Raw genomic sequence first — 17393 nt, forward strand, 5'->3', positions numbered from 1 at the left:
CTTGAACTCCAGATCTTGTGGGTGGGTTTGAGAAGCAGGGCATGGCTAGAGCCAGTTCCCAGCAACTGATCTGCTTGAAGATTTCCCTCTTAAAGAAATTAAAAATGGGTGAAAATTTGCCAGTTTGTACCATTTTTTGGAGAGGCTTGGACCATTAAACACCAGAACCTGCTGCTTTGTAAACCCCTGAAGAGTTCAGCAAAACATGACTGTGAAAATGTGGGTGCTCACAGCTCTCTTGCATGGGAAAGACATGAAGCCACGGTGCTTTCTCCTGTGCTGAGCACCGCAGCTGAAGGAGGGAGTGTTGGGCTCTGGGTCCTTTGCTCATTTCCCTGGGACCCTTGGTGGGCCGTCTCATTTTCTGGACCGTAGCAGTCTCCATGTGCTAGGATCATCCCTCTGAGTATGGACCCTTCCTTAACCTTATGCACCTTTTTTCTTGTCTGTCTTGGCCTGGAGAGGTTTACCATGGTCTTATCCGTGTCTTCTCCAGTGGTTACTGGAAAGGCCTCCAGGAACATACAAATTTTCCTCTTTATTCCAGTATATGAACCTCTCCAAGAGATACCACTTTATTTGCAGATGAGAAGGGAGATCACCAGCTTTTATTAATAAGCCCTGTTAAGTACTATGGAGGGGCATGACTCTGCTTAATGATATGAGTATTGAGGGACAGCCTTGAAGCGGGCTGGGACATGCTCTCATCTTCCCTACTGCTATTGCAAGTCATTTCTCCCTGCCTTGGTTTCTTCCTTCCGTAGAGCTGGCTGGGGAGTGTGTCCTGCCCTGCTTTGTGCTTCTCATGGAAAGATATTATTGCTCTTATTTTCTTTGCTGTAAAGTGCCAGCCAGGCATTCAGTGAAACAGCCTCCCTTTTATCTGGGTTGGAGGGAACATGGCTTTTGTCTGAATGGTTATGGCTGTTTAACCTGATCAAATGTCTCGTATGACTACGTAAAGCCTGGTTTTTGGCTGCGCCATCTCTCTTTCTCATGCATACCTATTTCCAAGTGAATCGCTCTGTGCTGGAGCATGTAATTGCAAAGTGTGGCCCTGGCTTTGCCCACCCGCTGGAGGAGACCATGAGATGGGAGTGATTTACCCAGGGGCTTGTCAGGTGGTGGTTACCGTCAATTTAGAGCCCGAAGGAGGGAAGTGCCATGGGGCAATGTGTGTGAATAAGAAATATGCTTTTAGCAAGAGCCGGATCCTGCAGGTGGTAGAGCCCAGACCTCAGCCCAGCGAGTCCTGTGTCCCCGTGTCCCCGTGTCCCCACATCCCCATGTCCCCGCTGCCAGCGGTGACGGGCTCATCTCACTGGGACGGGAGCCGCTGTCTCCAGAGGCATTTCACATCTTCCGGGTGTCTGCGGCAGCCCCGTGTCAGGATGGGGTGAGGGCAATGCCAGACCACTTTCCCCAGCTCCCCGCAGCTCAGTGTGTGGCAGCCCCCAGTGCAGGTGCTGATTAGGGGCAGTGACTTCTCTCTTGCCATCACCATCTGGCAGCAGGTTTCTGTGCACAACTTGCATTTGTTTTGATGGCTGGAACTGCAGCAATGCATTGCTTACCCGAAGTTTTCATTGAGATGAGACTTTCAGAACCCTCATTTGTTGGTCCCTCCTGTAGTAATTACTGCTGGCTCAGAGCTTGGCTTCTCTGAGCCTGTAGCCAGGCTGTCTCACCTGTTTATTTTTAAAAATTGGAGAAGTTCTTAGATGCTGTTACAACCCTGGAGCATTTTTAACATGAGTACAAGTATATATACATACCATCAGGAATGAAATTGTTGAAAGCTCCTTCAATGAAATGGCCAATATGATGGCAATAAATTCAGAGGAAATGGACATTATCTGCTGATTGACCTTCTTGGTACGTTAAACAGCTTTTGCTTTTGCCTTGAGGCATCTGGCTGCCTGACATGGCCAATTACCCTATGATAACATCAACTTCATTGGGTCTTATTGCTTCATTATGAAACTGCTTTAGCTGATAATGCATCGCGATTAGTGGGCAAACATTCTTGGGAAGGGAGATTACTCCTCGCCCACTATTTGGCCTCGGAGCGGTGCAGTTTCACTGTCTGCGGTGCAGGAGGCAGTGATGTGGGGAAGGTCCTTTCCAGCTCCTGGGAGCAGCTCATGCGGCTCCGACGGCGGTGATGCTGCTTCCCCTGCTTCCCCCTCTCAGCTTTCCATCGCCTCCCTTGATGTTTGGATCTTTTTCTTGCCCAATTAGTGAAATAATTTGTAAATATTTTTATTCAGGGCAGGAAAAGTGCCAGCATGTAGCTGCTGTCAGGGGAATAAAAATACTGGCACTTAGCCTTTGCTTGTCTGGAGCACCGAATCCTTTTCTCAGAGCTGTGCATAATGCTTTGTGTCACAATCCAACCTGGAAATTTCCTCCATTTCTGTCCATGTCACTGAAAGGAGAGAGAGCCTCTCTGCAAAAGCTCTTTATCCTTCCACCCATCTTCTCCTCCTGGCCCATGGTGGAGCAGAGCTTATGGCCATGACAGTGACTGGTGCCGGTGCAGAAGGAACCGCTACACACCAGAAGCCTGTTTCCTTTGCATGTTCCTAAGGTGATGCCAACGCTTGGAGTTTTGCTGTGAGCCTGCTGGGGTTTTGCTCAGTGCCCCATTCCTGGAGTCCTATGGGCATGAGAGACTCCCCACTTCCATTGAAAAAAGGAGAGTAGTCCTTGGGGAGGGTGAAAAAGCTTGAAAATACTGATTATCTTTTGCAAATCATTTTCATTTTCTCTTTGTAGTGGCCAGACAAGTGGAGGGCTCTGGTGGAGGTGCAGCTTCTCTCGAGGAGCAGTGGGGAGTCTGTCCTCTCTCTGTCACCTGCTGCAAGCGTGCCAGCATGTTATGGGGTTCAGTGTCCATGTGGATAAGTTACGGGGTCCAAAATGTGCATGCATGGTGCCTGTGGGAGTCGACAGGGAGATTTCAGGGACCCAAACAAACTTATACAGTGAATATAATGCAAGTGCATGTGTTTGCTGGGGCATCCTCCCTGTGTGCAAGCCCCTGGGACCTCCCCTGTTTGTGGAGTCACCGGACAGCAGGGTCCTGCCCAGGCTGGGGGTCTGCCTGTCCCCCCCGCCCTGTATGCTGTCCAACTCCTGGCAGCACCCACCCTGCAGGCAGGGCAGGGCAGAAGCCATTTTGCAGTTGGGGCTTTGTCCATGGCTGGAGGACAGCTAGGGTGCAGACGGGAGCAGCTGAGGAGGGGAGATCAGAGGCTTAAGGAAGCCAGGGGAAATCAGCCATGCCGGGCGCAGCTGAAGAGGGAAGATCAGAGTCCCGGAGCAGCTGGGGGGGAGATTGGATTAGTAGTTGGGAGATCAGAAGCCCGGACTGGCCAGGGAGGGTGGATCAGACAGGCGAGGAGCGAGGAGATCAGAAACCCCGCTGGGTCACAAAGGTGTTCAGGTGGGTCAGGACAGCTGATGGTAGTGAGACCAGATGGGGCGAGCGGTTTGCCAGTGCTGTCTGCATCCGCTGAGTGTTACCATGCATCAGTGCATCGGGGTTGCATCCCCCCATGATTACACTGTGTCCCCAGCACGGTGGCAGGAGCTCCCACCCTGCCGAATCCACACGATGCAAAATGCAGCACGGACGATAATGCAGCGTCTCTTCCCAGGGACGCCATCTGGGTGAGTGGCTGTTTGCAGCAGGGAGGCACCACAGCAATTACACTGTATTTCAGTCGAGGCTTCCCAAGAGCTGCTAAAATGATACAGTCCCTGCTAAGACCCCGACTGCATCACTGCAAAATGCTCCCTCCCACCTGCAGATGCCATCCTCCAAAGGCTGTGTTTGGCCAAATAGAGCCACGACATCCTGCTCCTGCCTATCTGAGCGTGGAAACGCAGCACAGCAATTGTAAGGGAGAAGGAGCTGTTTAAGACAGATAACAGGTAAACCAGCGGCTGTGCTGTTTCAGCTCACCCGTGGCTGCGGACGTGGCACACCAGCGTCACCGTGCAGCTCCACCACCCCTGCAGCCCATCCCTGGTCTGATCTTTGCACCTCTTCTTGGAGCACCAGCTCCAGACAAACGCCCCCGTTATCTGTGCTGGCAGCTGTCCCCTTCCTACTGCGATCTCGGGGAGCCCCAGCCTGTGCAGAGCAGCTCCTCGGGAGGGTGGGTTGGGGCACTGGGAGGTGAGACGTGGCTGGCGGAGGGGACAGCCCCTGGGGGAGGTGGGCTCCTGCCTCCGCTGCTGGCAGTTGGGCAGCACTTAGGAGGTTTGTGCTTCTCTGCCTGGTTTTCCCAAAGGAGAAATAGGAGTGGAGATGGAAGGGAAAGCTTTCTAGAGAAGAGAGCACCAATCACTTCTCCGGTGCGTACTGTCCTGACAGTAATTGCCTATTAATATTCCCTTTCTCGTGCCTCTTCCCCTCTTTCCCTCAAGTGATGTGGCTTCGCTTCCCAGTGCTGCTTGCTGTGGTGGTAAGGCCTGAACATGATGCAGAGGTGTTGGGTCACCTTCCAGAGCTGCAGGGGTACCCGGTGGAGGGATGACTGGCGGTCGCTCAGTGGTGCCCCTAAACCCGCTGACCCTGGTTTTGGGGTTGGTTGATGGTGCCTTGATTAAAGGGATGGAGCTCTGGCTGCCTGGTGCTCCCACCTTTGGAGGTGTCATCTTGGACCTTTGCCACGTGGACCTTTGCCACCACAGCTGGTGGGGACAGTCTGTGCTGGGCTCCTGCCAGCCCAGCTCTCGGTGTCCTCCAGGTGCTAGGAAGAGCCGTGGGTGGCTGGCTGGAGGCAGTTTTACAGAGCACGGCTAATTGTTTTGTTGTGCCTTTCAGGCCCCAAAGGTGGGCTCAGCCTCAGAGGACGCAGGGTCCGAAGGGAAGGGAGTGGAGTGGGACCCATCAGAGCAGTCTTGGGTTTGGTTTTGCAGTCACAGGCAAGACGTGGATGAACCTCATATGGCATTTCCTGGTATTTTCTTGTCTCACCTGCTTTCTTCTGTTGGGTTTGTTGTTTTCTGATGTGTCACTGACACAGGAGATGTGCCCAGCGGTGCACACCCACACAGGTGTGCCCTAAAGCACTGCAGCACGAGCTGAGCATCCCTGCACTGGCACCAGCCCTGCTGCCGCAAGGTGCGTTGGAGCCAGCCGGGTCTCGGTCCCTCTGGACCCGCTTCATCCCGGCTCAGCCCAGCCATTCAGGGTGGCCTCCTCTGCAGCCCTGGTTACAGCATCTCTGCCCTGTGGGAGGTGTAAAAGGCAATGTGTCGGTACATGGCAAAATATTGAGGTGGTGGACATTGAGTTCAGATGATGTTCTCATTGCTCCGTCAAAATGGTTTAATAGCAGAGATGGGAAAATAATTATTTATGCACAGCTGATTTCAGAGACGTAAGTAGAGGGAAGGAAGGTGTTTCGCCTGGGTGAGGATGGCAGGGTTTTGGCCATATTTGGTCCAGCATCTGAAAAGCTGAACTTAAAACAGCCCATGGGGAAGATGTTGGCAGCACCATACCTGGCATCTCACGTTCCCGCCATCCTGAGAGCCTCGCGTTCAGGATGCTGAGTGTCTCCCTGCTCTGGTGGCACACAGAGCTCCAGTCCACACGCACGGGGTTCCTAAAGCCACAGCAGATCCTGTCCCGTGGAAGCTGCGACTGCAAACTGCTGGCACTTGGGATGCGCCTGGAAGGTGGCTTAAATGGAAAGCTAAGACAACTTCATGCATAAAGGTAAAACAGCTGGGAAAGCGTAAACCTGTAAAACCTTTGAGCCATATTATTTGCTAAGCTGATAAAAGGTAGAGTGCATAAATTTATGAACAGGGGAAATCCCTGCTGTATTCACATGGGCTGCTCACGGTTTCATAGTTGAGTAAATATAGTTCAGAATAAGAACAGTTTAAAGGGAATTTGAGAACATAATGAAGCTCAGAGAATTAACTGAATAGCTTTCATTTGAGATTACAAAAACACAGCATAATATAATGTTTAAATACCAATGTGGCTTCAATATTACATAAAATAACCAAACAGAGATAAAACCACTGTTCTGTCCTGCCATCGGCTGGTAATCGTATTACTGAATTAATATAACCACGTACATTATGATCACCGTTTTTCCCCCTAACTTGACAGACTAGGTGAAGGAATAAAAAAATGTCAGAAAAAGAGCGCACATTGGTTTTGAAGCTCACCAAGCTGCAAAGCCTGATGCGAAGCAAAGCCTGATGACCCAGGCTACGCTGTGCTGCCAAAAGTGCTACCGCCCCGGCATTGGATGGGGCAGGAGAGAGGCCTTGATTTTGGGGCAGCTGGAAGAGGCTGGGAGGATGCTTCATGCTGCTGGTGTCAGCCTTCATGTAGCACAGGGAAGACTTTGTGTTTCTGGGTAGGGAATGTGAGTTTAAACTATTGAATTCATTGCAGGAGGGAAGGGAGGTGAGAGGGGTGACGGGAGGTGTGTAGTGGCTGCTGGTTTTCAGAGGGAAATCCCAGGTTTTTCAGTCTCCCGTGGTGCACGTGGCTTTTGGGCTGAGGCAGGACATCCCATGGGCCATTGGTGCAGAGACTGCCTGTTGGGGCACGGCATGTCCCGCGATGGATGTTATCTGTGAAGAATTTACTGGGGGTTTGTGGCTTTGCTCTATCTGTTATTATTGGGAGACTGAAAAATCCCCCTTGTTTGGCTTTCCTGAGGGATGCACTGCTCTACCACAGCCGTCCTTGCTGCGGCACCCTGGGGGGACGGGGAGGCACGTGCAGGAGGAGCAAACGCTCCCCAGCTGCATCCATCCACAGCATCTCTGAGGGCAGCAGAGTCCCGGCACAAGGAAGCCGGGAGGAAGTAATGAGCAGTGAGCATCTGGAGGTCAGGGGGAAATAAATTATAAATGAGTAACAGTAATAAAAATTAACTATGTGCTTTTTCAGTGGGGTTTTGTCCAAAGGGTCACCACTTATGTCTGTGATTTGGGGTAAGAACCATGCGTTGTGGTCAAACCAGGGGCTGCTGGGGCTACAGTTGGCAACAGGGACCAGCACCGGGGATGCCTGTTCATGGCGTCCGCAGGTGTGATGTGATCAGGATAATGGCATGGCTCCTTCGGGACCATTTTTTCATGTTGTGCAGGAACAGTGGCCAGTATTTTCAGTGCTTTGGCATCCTCGAGGTCTCCCACTGGTACACATGTCTTCTGGCTGTCTCGGTGGAGTCTCAGCTGCAAAGGGCGGTGGAGCCCATCGCCAGCCTGGAGCCCCTGGTCACGCACCCAGGTGTGTTGCAGATCTGGTAGCGTTATCTGCAAAAGATGCCAAGATGGCTTGGCCCAGGGAAAACAAATACCTTCACATCTATGCTCATAGCCAAAATGATTTGCTCAGCTTTGAATTATAGAAATGTTTCTCCAAATGTTTTGAACTCTGGAATAATGCTGCTCACCAAACCTAATACCGAAAAGGCCTCTTTTATGTGACTAGTACTTCGGTGACCAAAGTGCTAGGGTTTTACAAGAGCTGCTTATCCTTTGATAAAACAAAATCAGTGAATTTATGCTGACAGCTTCAGATGCTGCAGAAACCTGAGCAACCTTTCACCGGCATACGTTGCTTGCTGGATCCTTCCTTAAGAACAAACCACAGAAGCATCTTTAGTAATTTAATGAGCAATAAAGAAGGCTATAAAAAAACAGGGATAATTAAGTGCAATGCTAGATCTTAGCACCCTAAATGGTTACCAGAAGTGCTTAATCAAAACTAAGGTTTGTGCTAGGCAGAATGAATAGCTTTTTGTTGCCCTGTAATAGGAAACATTTAAAAATAAAATGCAAAGAAAGATTTGGGATAGCATTGGAATGACAGAATCATTAAAAGTCATCACAGCCTGCCTCCCAATGCCCCTCTGATGCTTGAGTAAAACAAATAAAGCAAAATTAGGGAGCTGTTTTGTATATTGCTTTGATCTTTGTTTCACCTTTTGAAAACATTTATGAAGGGTACTTTAATACAATTTGGCTTCTAATTTTTTGATTTGGAAGAAGAACAAGTAGGTTGACAGTGTTAAAGGTTAGTCAGTGATGTGATTTTTTTTTTTCCCTTCAGCTTACTGTTCTGGGGGGTAAATCCTAGAGCATTGGCTACCTAGGCAGAACGAAGGGTGATGCACGTGTGTGTGTGCTGTCAGGTGGAGTGTACACATACCCCAGCCCCACCGCCGCTCTCATTTCTACAGCACAAATAGGAAACTAAGGAAGGCACCGGTGTTGCCACAGATTCTTTCTTAACAATAGTCTTTAGCAAAATCTGTGGATTAATTACACATTTTCATGCAATAACATGATGCTAATTGTTTACACTAAGCCACATTTGCTTGTGTAAATTATTTTAAGTGGAAAATTCCTTAGTGTATAATTGTGATAGAGAATGAAAGAAATTAGGAAATACAGAAGATGCCGAGGCAATCCTGTGCAGATGATACTCTGATGTGATTCAGGGTGACCTAATCAGTTAACTCAGGCACTAATTACTAATTTCTCAGATAGGTAGAAAAGTGCTTGAAACACGTGGGCTGTAATTCTAACAGTTAAGGGCCTTATCCTGCCCCCTTTCCCTCCTGAGCCCTCCCCATGACCCAGGAGGGAAAGGGCGAGGAGGGCTGCAGAGGGAGCCTGACCCTGGGTCTCTGCTGGTGGGACCGCAGCAGCTCAGCGGTACCTGAGTGAGCGCAGCATTTTTCATGAAAACATCTTGTTTGCAAAGAAATCAAGAGGGATCTTTGCGCTGGGTTTGGGTTGCTGGGCTGCACGCCGCTGGGCAGAGTCGCTTGCCTGTTGTTGCTTGCTGGAAATTTGTAATGCTCAGTGAAAAACTGTGATCTCAGAAAAGTCTTCGAGCACATAACCAGGGCAGAGCTTGGGTACGTAAAGAAGGAGCATGAACAGCCTGGCCTGCAGGTAGCAATGCAGTCAGTGCTGTAGTTGGTGTGAGGTGTGAATCGGATGGTGTTGCTCAATCAAATACTACCTCTTTCTCATCTTGATGGTTTTAGTGAGCAAAAAAACCCCAGTAACAAGGAGACGGCAGCCAACTTCGTATGCCACAGGTGAGGTGTTTGAGCCAGTTCTCCTGATGGCCCCTTCACTTTGTACCCAGGCTAAATACCGTAGAGGTACTTTCCTGAGGCTGTAGGTTGTCCTGGTTTCTTCAGGATAAGCTGGGATATGGTCAGGAGCCTTCTTGGAGTAAGCTGGTGTAGTGCTGTTGAAGATACCAGCAGGGTCTGTTAAATTAAGAGACACCTAGGGGAATGTATGGAAAAACGCAGAGCAGCCTGTTTTGGCTCAGAAAGGGCAGGTCTCAGTGGGGGAGGTAGTTTCTCTGCAGGGAACGTCTCTGTGCAGCCACTGGCATGGGAGGCCAGGATAGGCCCTCTCACCACTCCAGGGCACGACCACCTCGCCCCGTGGATGAGGCTGTTTGTCCTCTTTGCCATGCTGCAGACTTGTCCTGGCTCTTACTCTTAGGATGCTGCCCCACAGCATGCTCTCACCAACATGAGTAGGGTTCCTAAATCTTCTCCCCACCGCCCCGACGGGGCAGGATCCCTGGCTGTGGGACCCCTCTCCTTTCCCCGGGGACGTGAGCCTGCAGGAGGTGCATCTCTCCATCCTGGTGCCACGTGCAGAAGAGCTTGGCAGCCTCATCACGGTGGCTGCTTTCACCCACTGGTGCACAGCATCACCAGGCTGGGGAGAGGCTTGGAGAGGTGGGGATCGTCGTGGCCCCGTAAAGGGCTCTCCCGCTGCAGTCCCGGCTGCTGTGGTGCCAAGGCGGGTGCAGCATGGTGCTGGCATGGGGGCATTGCCGCCGCGGTGCAGCAGGGTGCTGGCGTGTGCGTGCAGCGGCGTGGGTGCAGGCAGAGCGTGCCGTGGGGACGCGTCCACCCGCTTTGTTAGAGGTGCGGGGTGGAACCAACGCAGAGGGCTTCAAAGCTCCCCCGTGTCGGCCAGCCCGGAGCCGCCTTGCTGCAGCCTTTTTCACCAGCGATTAGACACGTAGGTAGGTAGATGAGTGGAAATGCTGGGCCGTGCCCCCCTCGGCCCCCACCGGCCCCTTTGTGCTCCCTGCCACAGCCCTGACCAGGAGCAGCCTGGCCTTTTTGTCCGTATTATTCTCACCATCTCCCTGACAGGCGTAGTAATATACAGAGCTATCTCAAGCTGGGACTGTTTGAATGAGGAGAGATTTTTTAAAAAATAAAATATTAAGAGTGAGATTTTAAGTGTCTCACCGGAGCTTGGTGCTGCAGACTGCTTCGTCAGGAGGGTGTGGGAATGGGGGTACCAAAATTACAGCCTGTGAAAGGGGAGGCTGCCCGGGCTGCCCACAGGAGTGGGCAGCGCCTAGCTGCATCGCTGCGTGCGTGTTATCATCACTTAACACATGTTATCCAAGAGAGTGGAGTGTGTTTGTGATCAGATGGGACTCTCCTACTGCTGCACTTAAAATGTTTTTACTTTGCTTCGGCAGCTCCTCTAATGGGAGGATGAGCGTCACTCTTTAAGGGCTGAGATCTAGTTAAGTCTTTTTCAGCATAAAACCCCCCCAAGCAATGTCTTCGTAGTCCACTGCACTGATGTTTCACTGTATCATATGCCTAGAAGAGTTGTGTCCTGGATCACCATCACTGATCAGAATCTAGCCTTATTTAAAGAGAGAAAAAAAAAAAAAGCAAATTTCCTTCTTTTTTTAATTAGACTTATTTTTTTCTTAATTCTGCTTATTGGGATTCACATCATATTTTCTTAAGAGAATCTACTCTTGATGCTATGTAAAGATTGACAATCTGGAGCATGATAAAGAAAATGTATCTGAAATATTTGCTCAGTTGAGTCTCAGAGGCGCTAGGCTGTCCAAAAGTGTTAATGCAGGCAGGCTGCAACTAAAGGAGCTTTTGCAGCTCCAACAGACGTATTAATTTTGAAGGGTGTTTCTTTGCGTATTAAGCCTTCCTCATGCTACATGCTGTTTGCATTCTTTTGTCTTACAAACCTTTTAAAATTTATCCCAGGATGCTTCAAGTTGAGGCTTTTGCTTTTTGGGGGTGTTTTTTTTCTTTTCCATTGCTGCCTCTTTTCTGTCTTAACTCAGTAAACTAAGAGCTGACGAAGGGCTGGGTGAGAATTTCAAACTCCCTGCAGGATAGTTTCAGAAAAGATGATATGGAAAGAGGAAAAACAAAAGCACATGTTGCCAAATGTATGCATATTTTACATTGGCGTTTTGTATCATAAAAGTGGCTGCTTTGTGTGTATTTTCAAGACTTAGAGGGAATATGCTAAATGAAATATTCAAACACTTTGGCAACTCCTGCACACTTTTTTTTTGTTGTTATCATAAAGCACTTGTTCTGTAACTAGGTATGACATTTATTAAAGAGTGGTGGGTTTACCAGTTCTCATAAACAATTTCCATGGTTACCAAGGTGGTGTGACTAGAGAAATCAAAGTACTTGTTAAGACGTTAAAAAGTAGGTTTCTTTTAAATGAAAGCAGAGGTGTACTGGGTGACTTCTGTTCAAGTATGTTGTTTAGGAAGCTTAGGACTTGATCTGGCGCTGGTGCAAGCGGGTCCAACGGCCTTGCAGCCAGGGATGCCCATGGTATCGCACCCGCTTATAGCAGTGGGGGGGAACCTGTCCCTTGGCTCAAACTCTGTGTCTGTTCACAACCCAGGTCTCAAGCACGTCCCTCTGAGGATGTGAACGTTTGTGCAAGCCCCGCCGGCCTGCTTGCCCTTGTGAATGGTTGTAAGTGCCCAGCGGAGGCCACTGGAGTCAGCTGGAGCTGCTGATTTTGCGGAGCTTTGGATCCAACCCCTAGACCAACGCAAATATTTCTGGTTTGCACCATCACAAATCCTGAGTGTATTTTCTGTGTCTGTCACCAGCAATGGCAAATGTCACAAATATATTCAACAAAAGAGAAAAATCTGGTTTCTTATGACAATACTTAAGAAATGAGTTATGATATTGCCAGTCTTTGAGGTTTGTTTGGGGTCACCATAAAGTTCTGGGCCATATATAAGAATCTCTGCTTTTAGGGTCAAAAACATGATTTGGAGAATCAAAAAGCCAGAAACTTTTAAAAGGACTAAATACATTCTTCAGAAAGAGCTGTGTGATTTCTAAGCTTAACTTACGATTCAGGAGACGTGAACTCACGTTCCCAAGACATGAACGCCCCCAGCATCCCTGGGTCTCTCATGCACATCAGGCAGCGGCTGCTGCAGACGGGCAAAGACGGGGTCTGCTTCCACGGGCTGTCCTCTTAGAGGGAAAATCTCAGCCTCCAGTATGGCGGCTCATATCTGAGAGGACCTGGAGGAGCTGACACCAAAAGACTGCCTGTTCAGTGTTTGCTCTATAAATAGTGCTATTAAATCTGACTTTTAAAAGCATTGAAAAGTCCTGTGAGACAAGACACGCAGCCAGGAAGCACTTATGGCCGGGGTGTATCTGCCTACCAAGGTGAAATGCTGGAACATCTGCTGCTCAGCTGCTCTGAGGCTACTGTGAAGCCCAGAGAAATCGCAAAAAACCCAGTCCCTGTGATGGGACTTCTCCTGCCTTTCTGCTGCCAGGGCAGTGGGACAGCGCGGGGAGGGCTGGCAGGGACCCGCTCCACATCTGGGCTGTATCTTCAGCATTCAGGTTCCGGCCTCCCAGAAGTTGGTGTATCCACGCTAATCAGCAACACCTTGGTTTAATATATACTGAAACAGGTTTTGCATGCTTTACATATAAAATGCTATATCAAGAACATATTAATGTTCTTGGGCCAAGATTATTTGGGCAGAAGGATGCCAACGAAGTGTGACTGAATCCGTGTGAAAATGAAGTGTTTGCTTGAAGGAATTAAAGCAAATTTAAAATATTCAAGTTCGCTGATTAGAAACATCATTACATCTCTCTGGTGGTGAAATAGCGAGCGGCAATTTCTGCTCCTTTCTTCACAGGCCCCGTGTTACCTTGAGGGGATTGAGAGGATTCGTGGACTAGAAGGTAACAGATGGGGAATGCAGAGAACTTCAGCTGCAATAAAGGTACCTGTGTGCGATTGAGTTGTTCGTTTAAATAAATATAAAAACATCAGTAGCACACATCCGTCGCATCTCAACCAGAGGCAGCGCTGCCTGTTTGCAGTTGGCAGTTTGCTTTCCAACTTCTTTACACCTTGCTTTTCTCAGGCTTGTGTTTTGAGTACTTAGAGCTGCAGGACCAAGTCCTCTGCTTCTTTTCTAGCAAACACCCCTGCATGGGGTAGGAAAAAAGATACACGAGAGAGAGATGGCCTTATTAATCTTCATACCTTCCCCTTGCAAACAGGGAAACTCTGGGAGTTTCTTCTAAGGGAAGATGCTAATAGACTGGGAAAGATTGCTAATATACCACTTTCTGAGAGTAAACAGTTTCTTGATATTCACTTGGAATTTTCCTTTATCTCACTCTTTTGCATCGCTTTTCTCTCCCCCCTGGGGAGCATACACGGGTTTGGGTGTTTATCTTCTCTGAGCTGAACTCGTGAGGGGTTGTCATGGGCTGCTTTGCTGCAAAGGGCCCGATGGGGATGAGCGTGGGGGTCGTGGGTGCTAAAGCGATCCTGTCCCCAACAGCTGAGCTTTGCGGGGAGGTGCTGAGCCTGTGGGTTTGGGTGTCCATGCGGGCAGATGGGGCTGGAGCGGGAAGAGCTGCATTCTCGGGGGGCACTGAGGTGGAAGGAGAGCTTGGGGCTGCTTCCAAGCCCCTTCACCAGCCCATGCATCCCAGCTCCAGTGGGGGCCACAGTGCCTTACGATGCCCCACTGTGGCTCTGTGGTGACAAGGCCTCCCAGGGTGACATCTCAGCAGAGCTGTCCCAAGGCCAGCACGGTGGGGAGCATTGCTGCTGGTACCCCACTGCTCTCCTGGGGAAGCAGGCATGTCTTGCCAACACTGCCCAGGGTGGCTTTGATTGCCACCGCACAGTGTTGTCACCCCTGCCCCATCTTTGGTCCAACCCAGGGGCAGGGAAGGATGAACCAGGGCTGGTCCCAGCCCCATTGCTGGCTCCTACCTGGGAGGTGGCTGTTTCTGTGCTTGCAGGGCCTCATAAACAGGGGGCAAAGCTATTTCTTTACTTTCTCTTCCTGTGCTGCTTCCTGAGGCCCATTTCTCCGGCAGTCGGCTCCTCCTGACCCCCTCTTTTCTTGCTCTCTGGCAACCGTGTGGCTTCAGGAAGGCAAAAAACAAAACCGGTCCCCAGATGACTATTTGGTACAAGCAAACCATGCGGCTTTAATGGAATTACCTCAGCCCTGCTAGTAAATAATTTATAGGAGGCAGTAAATAAAATATGTTTCTGTGTTCTTAAAAAAAAGTTGTCAGCCGGCAAACACTCACGGTGGGGGGGGTTAACCCAGAACTTGCCCAACCACAGAGATCCTGACCAGGAATGGGACCTGGTGGGGAGAGCATCCAAGCCCAGAAGAGCTGTGGGGAGGGGGGCTCAGAAAAGCTGTGCTGCTGGACAGGGGCCCTTGGGGTGCCCGCTGGCCACTCGCTGACCGGCCGCTGGCTCTGCGCATCCGTCTGTCTGTCCGTCCAGTGGGGCATTTCCAAGGTTGCCTCCCAGTAGCCTTGACTGTGAAACCCGAGTCCGCACCGCTTGACCTGAATTTCCGAGGCACCCGCTGCAGCCCCGCAGTGTCACCGAGCCCCGATTGAAACTCGACCGCTGTCACTAATGGCATTAACGGGAGCTGCGGGGCCAGGGCAGGCGGCAGCCTGGGGGTGCCTGGAGGGCCCGGGGAGGGATGCTCGGAGGGGTGCACCGAGGGGGATGCGGGATGCCTGGGGGGGAGGATGAAGGGTACCCAGAGGGGGATGGATGGAGGGGTGCCCGGGGAGGAACAGGCGTGCCCGGAGAGGGGTGCAGGGCTGGCTGCTGTGCCCCTCCCCGGGGCTGCACCCCCCCCTTTTGCGGGCGCAGGGACCGCTCCGCGGCGCGGCCCCCCCCGACCCCCGGGGATGCGCTGCCCGGCGGTGCCACGGCCGGGGCTCGACCCGGTCCAGCCCGGCCCGGGGGGGGGCCGCAGCCGGTCCCCCGCTGGCGTGGGGGAGTTCGGGCCGGGGAAGGCGGCAGCGGAGATTTACGATGCGGGAGGACAGAGCGTGAAAGCAGTATATCATCATCAGGTTGGGCTGAAAGAAAGAAAACATATCTTCAACAAAAAGCGGGGCTTCGCAATTCAGCTGCGTTGTTAGGACAACGCAAACTATCCTTGAAATGATTAGTTCCACTTCAAAGGCATTTACATTCAACAGGGGCAGACGCAGCCTCTTTTTATGTCGCCAGAGGAGGAGAAAAAAAAATAATAATAATAAAAAAAAAAAGGCGAGGAGGAGGTGGGGAGGTTTTGTGCTAAGGAGAGTCATATGTTTGCTTCTTCTGTTTATTTTTCCTCATTCAGGGGACGCTTGTGTAAGATAAACAGAGCGCTCGCAGCCGCGGGGCTCTGGGGCCACTGGCCGGGGAGGTGAGCGAGGGGTGGCCGGGCAGGCGGCTCCGGGGGCTGCGCTCGGACTCCCCCGCCCCTTCCAAATGGGAAGGGAAAAGACGACAGGAAAAAAAAAGAAGAGAAAAAAAAAATCCCTGACCTCAAGAGCTGTCTTTCCGGGGACATCTGTTATTAACTTGAGGAAGCGTGACATACGTTTGGTAGGATCACAAAGACTCAGGGTATCCTGACAGAGTTTGGGAAAGATTTGAAGACTGAGGTGTCCCCACGCTGCTCGGGAATTGGCTCCCATGGGATGGCCTAGGCTGGGAAGAAGTTTTTGCACCTGAAATCACGCACCTAAACTGCTTCCTGGAGACCTCTGCATGGGGAAAACCCATTTGGTGTGTTCCAGGTTATCTTTAGCTGCACAGGATTGAACGCGAAGGAGGAAGAAGATGCTGGAATTAGCCCAGAGGGAATATTTGCCATACCCCTATTGCTGTCTCAAAACCCAACCCATCTCCCCTGACCCTAATCAATTCTTACATCCAAATGAACCTAGTCTTCTCTCCTATTTCAAAGCACATCACTTATTTTAGCTCCCAAATTACCTAAGTGTTCCCATCATGCTTAGTGTTGGAAGTCAAAAGGCAAGGATAAAAAAATTAAAATGCAAACGATGAAGCCTATGCAGAGAGTTATCTGTGCTGAAGGGAGCAATTCCCCATTGCCTGAAACGTGTTGCACCAGCACATGTGCGTGTCTTTGCTGTCTCCCTCTGTCCCTGTTGCTGGTTTCTGCCTGACATTTTGCAGCTCGTCCTTGGGTTAGACCTCAAAATTCTGTACGAGAAGAAAATTGAAATTGTAAAGGATCCTGGGCAACAGTTTTCTAAAATATTTTGTCTCCCACAGCTATCTCAACGCATATGAACTGAATTATTCTCAATACTGGTGCTGATCAAAAATCTTTCTTTCAAGTCGCTTGTGTGGGGAGGTTAACAGTTTGCACATTTGAGACCTAACAACTATATCTGGTTTTTTTTAAAAACATTTTTAAAGGTGTTGTGAACGTTTTAATGCCTGCACCCACAAACTGTCTGCTTTAGCCCTATTGGAAAGCCAGAGATGACGATGGCCGCAGCTTTATGAAGTAAACAGCAGTGTGCAAGTTAGCATTTGGAAATGAAATCCTTATTCCAGCTAAGCTGTAGCTGAAGTCAAGGTTTAACTGTCCAGTGATCCTTGTTTTAGGTTATGAACATGCATGTGAGTCATTCCTGATCAATCCAAGAAGTTCACTTCCTTTTTTTTTTCCCTTTCCCCTTTCTCTCTCTTTTTTTCCATCAACCTTTTTCTCACTGGCATGGGAAGGCTCAAACGAGGAGAACTGGAGAAGTCAGCATTCACTTTCGGTTACTTTCATCCAGGTTTTGGTCATCTCAGATATTTTGTTTGCTCTGGAGAGCTGTGGCCCAAGGAGGACCAGTCCGGTGCTGGGTCTTGTTTGGATGATGTGGGTTGAGAAATTGTGTGCTGCAGCAACCAGCGTATAGAGACTAGAAATGGGCCTTTCTCTGAAATCGGCTCTCGTGGTGGTGTTGGTAACCAGGAGAAATGTGGCCAAAAGTGCAGCAGTGGCATTAGGAAGAAAAGCGGCGATGTTTTTATTTTAGAGAGAGGATGCCAGAGAGTTGGTGTTCTGGAAAAAGAAAGAAATAAAACTAGAAAAATCCTAATAAAAAGAAGAGAGTCTTGAAATTAGTTTGGAATCAGGGAGGCAGATGGGACCATGAAGGAGAGGGAAGCGGGGCGAGCGCTGGCTGCTGCACTGTGTGAAGGGTACCAGAGCT

This window comes from Aptenodytes patagonicus, chromosome 9 (genome assembly GCF_965638725.1).
Source record: "Aptenodytes patagonicus chromosome 9, bAptPat1.pri.cur, whole genome shotgun sequence".
Classification (NCBI taxonomy): Eukaryota; Metazoa; Chordata; class Aves; order Sphenisciformes; family Spheniscidae; genus Aptenodytes; species Aptenodytes patagonicus.